This window comes from Pan paniscus, chromosome 7 (genome assembly GCF_029289425.2).
Source record: "Pan paniscus chromosome 7, NHGRI_mPanPan1-v2.0_pri, whole genome shotgun sequence".
Classification (NCBI taxonomy): domain Eukaryota; kingdom Metazoa; phylum Chordata; class Mammalia; order Primates; family Hominidae; genus Pan; species Pan paniscus.
Genome location: NC_073256.2, coordinates 147,082,614 through 147,091,124, shown reverse-complemented (window position 1 = coordinate 147,091,124; position 8,511 = coordinate 147,082,614). Strand labels below are relative to the sequence as shown.

Here is an 8,511-nt window from a genome sequence, read left to right as displayed (position 1 = left end):
TCAGCTTTCCTGGGTCTCCAGCCTCTTGCCTCACACTCCAGCTTTTGGACTTGTTAGACTTAATAATAATCACACAAGCCAATCCTTTTAAGGGAGTTTCTCTGGAGAACCTTGACAAACACAAACATCTACTGAGAGTTCCTGTCCAAGTTTTGCTCACACCCTAGCAGGAGGCTTCTGGCTTACCAGTCCTGAGGGTGTGAGATTGTTTGCTTGCAAGACCTGATCCACCAGCTGCACACCAGCTCTGGCCCAGGGCAAGGCAGGGAACTTCCCTATCACTGAGTAGTGAGTAGTCACACTCTTTCCATTAGGTCTGACTTCACCATGGGGAAGAGGAGCCCCTTCCAAGGATATTCTTTCCTTGGGTACTCTCAGTCCTAGGACATTGTAGCTCTTTTTAATCCTTCTTAATAGGTAATACCATTATCAGTTAAAAGTTTTTTTATATTAAAATTATCCCTGTTCAAGTTAATGGTATGGTTTCTGTCTCCTGAGTGGGTATTAGGATATAATATTTACTGTCATATTTCTACTACTTTATGTTTAAAGTTTTTCATAATAAAGATTTAAACTGAATTTTTGATAATTCATTAAATATTTACATAGAACAGGACAAAGGATGATTCTCCTTTGTCTACTTACTGTAAAGAAGCATCCAAGATTTACCACCACGTCATGATTACAGATGGTCACCAGCTTATGATGGTTTTAGGATTTTTTTGACTTTATGATGGGTTTATCGGCATGTAGCCCCATTTCAAGCTGAGGAGCTCCTTAGGACTTATGAATCATACCTCTTTCACACCACGGTAAAGTTGGAAAATTGTTAAGTCAAGCTGTCATTAAGTAGGAGACTGCTGTGTTGCTAATGTTATATGTATTTTTGACTTATGATGGGTTTATTGGGAATTAACCACAATGTAAATTGAGGACCATCTGTATATTGTGTGATTTTTACTAATGCATTGAAAGAGATCTGTGTAAATTATCTATGACTTCAGAATACGCATATTACTTCCAACTGTGTTAACTCATGTTTTTTAAGAGAATAATGGTATTTTTACACTATGTGGATGTGCTGTAGTAGAATTTTTCTAAGCTACAAAAGTGTATGAATAAAAAATCAACTTAAATTTTTGGGAAATAATTTCTACTAAAGATTCATAATCAGCGTATTTCTTCAATGACTGTACAAGTTCATCCAGTAGATAATCTCCTTGCATAACAATTTCAAGATCATGCAGTGACTTGCTTATTCTGTGATCTGTGACCTAGTTCTGTGGAAAATTATATGTTCTTATTTTCTCTGATCTTCCTTTACTTCCAATCTGAATTTTTCTAGCATAGTGTCTTTTATTCATTTCTTCTTCTAGATACATGTTGTACAGTTTTACACATAACTTTTTCATAGCCAGCTCTTTATTTTTTCGGGTGAGATCTCTCTTGTTGACATTCAGAAACACCTGAATAGTGTTACAAGAATTAATAAGTTTTAATAGAAAAATCTTCTTTACTTATTTTCAAGGAATACTCCTTTTCCTTCTCATCCTTTTTCTTCTTCCTGTTGGAAGATGAACTATCCGGACAGCACTGTCCGTGGTATTTACATGCTGCCCCCGCAGCTCCACTGGCTCGCTTAGTGTTGATTCTCAAATCTTTTGGATTAGTCACCAGATTAATCTCAGTAGGTTGGGGCAATACTGCTTACAGTCATGGTGCTAGCATGGATGCAGCCTTGCTTTTCTGTCTTTGGCACTCTTTGTACTCTGTGCACACCTCCTTCAAATTTCATGTGCCTCACATATGTTTATTGCAACACTTTTTACAATAGCAAAGACTCGGAACCAACTCAAATGTCCATCAATGATAGACTGGATAAAGAAAATGTGGCACATATACACCATGGAATACTATGCAGCCATAAAAAAGGATGAGTTCATGTCCTTTGTAGGGACATGGATGAAGCTGGAAACCATCATTCTCAGCAAACTATCACAAGAACAAAAAACCAAACACCGCATGTTCTCACTTATAGGTGGGAATTGAACAATGAGAACACTTGGACACAGAAAGGGGAACATCACACACCGGGGCCTGTTGTGGGGTGGGAGAAGGAGGGAGGGAAAGCATTAGGAGATATACCTAATGTAAATGATGAGTTAATGGGTGCAGCACACCAACATGACACATGTCTGCATATGTAATAAGCCTGCACCTTGTGCACATGTACCCTAGAACTTAAAGTATAATAATAATTAAAAAAAAAACAAATTTCATGTGCCTATAGGCTTCTGAACCCCCAATACTGGCAGATACATGTCTAAGTCCACCTATTTCACTTGGAAAATATTCCAGGGTCTCAAAATGCCATCTTTTAAATGCAGCTTATTGCTGATACATATCAAATATCTCTGAAGTAAACAACATTGCCTCCTGTCTTCCAACTCCTGCAGTTACTTGCAGGATCAGATCATTTTCATCTGTTTCTTCTGATGCTTCAACTGAGTTATTTATTTTTGACACAAAGTTATTTCATTCTCTGCACATTTCCTTAAATTTTCATCCTCATCGTGCAGCAAGCTCTTGGTCTCCCGCAGCTCCTGCTCCTTCTCGTTCAGCAGCTTGACCACCGCCACCAACTCGGGCCTCCTGACCTTCAAACGGGCTTCAGACCCTGCCTGGCGCTTGAGGAAGGTCCACAAGAGCCCGCCCCAGGCGAACAGCCTCTCCAGCAGCGGGCTACCTCAGCTCAGGGTCCGTCGGCCTGGGCCAACGGCCCCTGTGGGACCAGAGCCACCAGGCAGCGCCCTCGGCAAGTTTTATATCACACTGTGCAGTTTGATCTACAAGCCAGTAGATGGTGCTTATAGGTAAGAGCTGGTACAGCCAGTGTGGCTGGGTATATACTTGATCCTTGTTTACTGGCAGAAGCTCTGTGTTGCCCTAGACAATGAACTGATTCGTGGAATGCATAGTGGTCTGAGCTCCCTGCTCAGCCCCTGGGGGGAGGTGGTGCTCACTGGGGGTACACCTGCAGGTCCCGTGATGGCAGGCACAAGCACCTGTGCTGAGGGAGAATCCAGTGGGTGGCCACCAAGCACCCAGAGATGTGGCTAGGTGTGGAGCTGGAAAACTTCCTCAGTCCCCTATTCTCTGTATGGTGATGTGGGCGCAACCTGAACTCTAATCCAGGAAAGTGGATGCTCCAGATGCCTGGAGATCTGCCTGGGTGTGTAGCAGAGGACTCCTCTGCACCAGGGTCACTGCACAGAAACAGTGGGGCAGGTCAGGCTTCTTATCAGGTTGAGTGGGTGTTCCAAATGCCTGGAGATCTACCTGAGTGTGGAGGAGAGAGGGCCCCCTGCACCAAGATCTCTGCACAAGAAGGGTGAGGAGACTCAGGCTGCTGATCTGGGCAAGCAGGTGCTCTGAATGCCTGGAGATCTGCCTGGGTGTAGAGCAGTGAAGACCTTGCTGCACCACAGTCTATGTCCAGGATGGATGGGGCAGCTTAGGCTGCTGGTCCAGGCCAAGTGTGCTCTGAATGCCTGGATTTCTGTCTGGGGTGGAGTGGAGAGGGCCTTGCTACACCATGATCTCAGAGGAGCAGTCTGGGCACCCAGCAATGGCATATGCAGGGGGGTTCCAGGTTGCCAAGATGGCCCTGGCTGAAGTCTTGCTGCCCACATAAAACTGCAGCTGTAGCAGCTTTTCTTCTGCCCCAGACCTGTGATGGGGGAGAATACAATTCTAGCACCTACTGCTGAGGCACTTTCCACAGTTCTGACTGTGGAGGCTCCTATCCTACTCCAGAGCAGGTGCTCCAATCTCTTACCCAAGACTAAAATGCCTGCGCAGTCATGCTACCGGGTCAGCAAAGAATGGGTGACTTTGTATGTGCCTAGATTAAAAATGGCATCCTGATCTCAGTCCTGAGTCTGGGAATATGTCTGTAGCTTTTCCCATTCCCATTCCTTCACAGTGGCTTCAAACCTCTCCCCAACTTAGTTCCACAGCTTGAGAGAAACAAAGTGCTCTCCCTCGGCCTGTCTTTCTCGGATCCCCATGGAAATGTGACTTACAGAGGGAGGTTCTCTTTCTCTCTCACGTACTGGGGCTTCACTTACTTTTATCAGCCATGCACTGTCATGGGGGCTGTTTGCCGGCGTTCTCCTCCCTGGGATTTGGAATGTCCTTCACAATTCTGGTGGATTCCCATTTTCCTTCTTGAATTAAGCTCACAGAGTTGATCTTTATGCACTGTCTTGCTATTTCCAAGTGGCTGAGCACACACTAAAAGGCTTTAATCCACCATCTTGAAAAAAAATGGTCTTTTCTTATAAGGACATAAGTTATATGTCCTTATATGTCCATCGTAAGTCATGGATTTAGGGCTCACTCTAATCCAGCATGACTTCTTTTTAGCTAAATACATCTGCAAGGGCTCTATTTCCAAATAAGGGCACATTCTGAGGTTCTGGATGAATGTAAATTTCCAAGTAAACTTTCTTGACTTCAGGGGCCATGTGCGTAAATGAGTATGTGAATAGGTGTGTGTGTGTGTGTGTGTGTGTGTATTGGGTGTGGTTGGGAAGTTGCTGGAAGACTGAGACATGGAGGTATCCCACTGTAGTCATTTAAAACACTATTCTGGTCATATATATGAAAGCTGAGCTGCTGTAACTGGGCTTGCAGGCTACCAGTTTGGGATCCTTCCTGGGCCAGAGAAACACATTTGAATTTGTTCCAAGTGAAATTAAGTCATGGAGACTCTGACTGCTAGAGGCAGGGGGTGGGTAGGGGAGGGACTGGATTGGAAGGGAGCCTGCATGGAGGTAAGTACGACATCCAGGAAGTTTCTCTAATCGTCCAGGCACAGTATGGAATACTTTAAAAGGCAGGAGCTTGAAAAGTAAGTGTATTGAATTCTAGTTTCAATAGATGCCAGGAATACCTTGGAGGTAATTAAAACAAACTTTATTCGTATATCCGATCACATCTTTGTGGGTTATCTATAAAATGACAGTGACTAGTAATATTTTTCTAGTAAATTTCCAATATATGCCAGAAGGTGGCAGCATTGTCAAACAGCAGGATGCTTGGTGCTGCCTGCCACTCTCCTTTATATGCTTCCGGACCTACTGAATTCAAGGCCATCTCCTCTCTCTCACACCCTGCCCTCCTGCCTCCCCTCTTCCATGTCTTTCTCCTTGCTGGGTTAACATGGAGTGGGCTGGGAGAAGTGGGGCATCAACTGAGGGCCTAACACTGGTCTCCTTCTATATTAATATCAGAATAGAACCTCCTTCTTGAAACACTACATTGATTGTATTAAATGTCTCCCTTAAAAATCTCTGGGAGGTAAGACCAGAATGATGAGGAACTTAGAACAATTGTCAATATTTCAGAAAAGCCATGCCTTGGTAAAATGTCAACTGCTTATGCTAGGATCATTATGGATTCTGTGATAAATCTGATTGTCTCATGTTGAGCAAAGACCTGGGTTGGGAGTTTCAAATATTTTTCCATAAGCAGAGGAATATTCTCTTTAAATAAATTCAGCCAGGCAATTAAAGTCTTTCAAAACATTGGAATCTTGGTTAACACATAAGAAAGCAGGGGTGGTGAGAATCTTGGGATTCATTATCTTGGTGGATACAAAGGTCTTCTTCATTTAAAAGACTGTATTGATTAGGGCAGCAGGGCTAACCAGAAAAACCTGGGTTTGGAGTTGGGCCGATCCCTAACTTTGCAACCTCCGGTAAATAATTCAAAATCTTTGAGCTTCATTTTCCCCAGCGCATTGGATTGCTATTGACATAAGTTAAATAGAGTATATAAAGAATCTAGTATAGTGCTAGCACATAGTTGATGCCCAACAAGCTTTTCTTGAATGAATGGAACTAACAGCAATAGTAATATTGAGTTTTAGAGGCCTGCTGTGTACCTGATATTGTGGTCGTGGCGAGACTCAAAAGCAACAAATTGAAAGAAGAGAAGAACATGATTCTCTGATCTGGGACATTTAAATTACTATTTTTAATTTTTAGATCTTGGGCAATCGAACACATTTGAAACTGCTCCCTGGCTCTGGAGGGGGGTGATAAGTAACTGAGATGCCAGGCCACATGCCACTTTTCTTACATACCTCACAGCATGTGGCAGAGTACACAATATCAACTCTGGAAATTGAGCCGTTAGAAAGAAAAGAACGCATCAGTGTGTCTTTGATTTGAATACAGGTAGTCAGTCAGTTCATTACCTGAGGTTCCAGGGAGGATAAATCTTGCCTTTAATCTATACCAGCTTTATTGTCAGGGAACAGGACAGGGACGTGCTGCCATTATTCACCATCACTTATTTGAGGACACTTATTTAGCCTGTACTCCAACAGATAGTCTAATAAGATACTTGATGGAGAGAGGGCGTGTGTGAATGTGAATGTGGAAAATGGTGGCCCCATGGTCTTCCTCTTGAGCTTTCTCAGGCTAACAGAGGACAGGAGCAATCACAACAGCTCAAGTTAGAAAGGGGCTGAAGGGTTAACTTGTTCAACTGGCCTTGTATTCTCAAATTCCTTTTATGATATTGCTTCAGGAGCACTTCAAGAAAACCTCCAAGTAGAGATTGAGATCTTAGTCCCTCTGTGCCACCTTGCAATGCCTTTTTCTTCTCATGAGAAGCTGGGCTCCTCAAACTATGCCCTTTGTTAATTGTTATTTCTTTGAATACTTCAAGGCCCTGTATTCCTTCTATAGGTAGCTCCCTCCCACCCCAGTAAGTGAGGAGGATTATGTGAATTCTAATAACATTTTTTTCCATAATTTCCAATAGTTCCTTTTTGGATAATTATGCTATCTAACGCTTTTTCGCTAAAAAGTATCATTTTATTGAAGAATTCTACTTCTGTTTCGGTGTGTGAACATATATAGTTTTCTATACAAAATTAGGAACCAGCTTGTCATTAAGTGAGTTGTTACTCATTGTTTATTGGATGCATACAAGATACCAGGAATACAGGAGGGAATAAGACAGAAAACCTGCCTTCCAGGAGTTTGTATTTTAATAAGCTGTCATCTCAGACAAGGTGAAAGAAGATTGTATTATCTATTGCAAACAAATTTGTTATTGTATTATCTATTGTGTTATCAATACAATCTATTGATAAACAAATAGATTGTATTATCTATTGCATAACAAATCACCCCCAAAACATAATGGCTTAAAATAATAAACATTTAACTTATATTTTCCTCTTTCTGCTGGTTAAGAATTTGGGAATGGCCTACCTGGCTGGTTCTGGCTTAGGGTCTTACATGTGACTGCAGTTGGATGTTGGCAAAGGCTATAGTCACCTGAAAGCTTAATTGAGGCTGGAGGATCTGTTTTGAAGATGGCTGTCTTGCATGGCTGTAGGCAGGAGGCCTTAGTTCCTAACCATGTGGTCTCTCCATAGATGGCTTGAGTGCCCTCTCAACATGGAGGCTGGATTTCTCCAGAGTGAGTGATTGCCTCAGGATACAGCAAGGCTGGCTTTCCCCAGAGGCCATGATTGCCTTAGGATGCAAAAGCAAGCTTTTGTGCCCACATATTAATTAATTAGTTAATTCAACAAGTATTTATTGAACACCTACTATTTGCTAGAAGTTCCAGCATTAAAACATACCTCATTCTTTCCTCACTGAGAGTCTGGAAAAAGTAAAAATACTTTCAGCTTAGTTAAAAATTGGAAAGACTAGAGTAGTAGTATTTTCTAGAGTAATTCATAGAGAAATAAACCATTTAACCAAGGTAGGGGTGCAATCCAATCACTTGCAAATAAACAGTGCAACTGCCCTTGATTCAAGTGTGCTCTGGGTCTCTTTTTATTTTGGAAATCCTTGTGCTTTTGTAATGGCTGCCTAGCAACCAGGGCTTTGCTCAGTTCATGCCAGGAGTGTTTGAGCAGAGTTGATCGATGGCATTAAAATTCACTAGGTTTCCCAAGCAGTAAAAAACTGCTAGATGCGGCCAGGCGCGGTGGCTCATGCCTGTAATCCCAGCACTTTTGGAGGCCGAGGCAGGTGGATCATGAGGTCAGGAGTTCGAGACCAATCTGACCAGGATGTTGAAACCCTGTCTCTACTAAAAATACAAAAAAAAAAAAAAAAAAAAAAAAGAAAAGAAAAAATAGCCAGGCGTGGTGGCGCATGCCTGTAATCCCAGCTACTCAGGAGGCTGAGGCATGAGAATAGCTTGAACCCGGGAGGCAGAGGTTGCAGTGAGCCGAGATCATGCCACTGCACTCCAGCTTGGGCGACAGAGAGAGACTCCATCTCAAAAAACAAAAACAGAAACAAAAAAACTGCTAGATGCTGAGCCCGGATGGCCACCTAGCAGTGCAGAGGGTGAGTGTCAAGGTCAGAAGACCCTGGGACGGGTAGAATTTTTCTAGGTTGGGAGGAAGGATGTGCATGCACGATGGTAGTTTTACTCATGGTTGGCTAACAGTGGCATGATTCACATCTA

General features: G+C 42.7%; 1 pseudogene; it reads right to left on the bottom strand.

Annotated features, from left to right (window-relative positions):
- Positions 1 to 1,097: 1,097 nt before the first annotated feature.
- On the bottom strand, positions 1,098 to 4,529 carry LOC100990851 (peptide chain release factor 1-like, mitochondrial; annotated as a pseudogene).
- Positions 4,530 to 8,511: the final 3,982 nt, after the last annotated feature.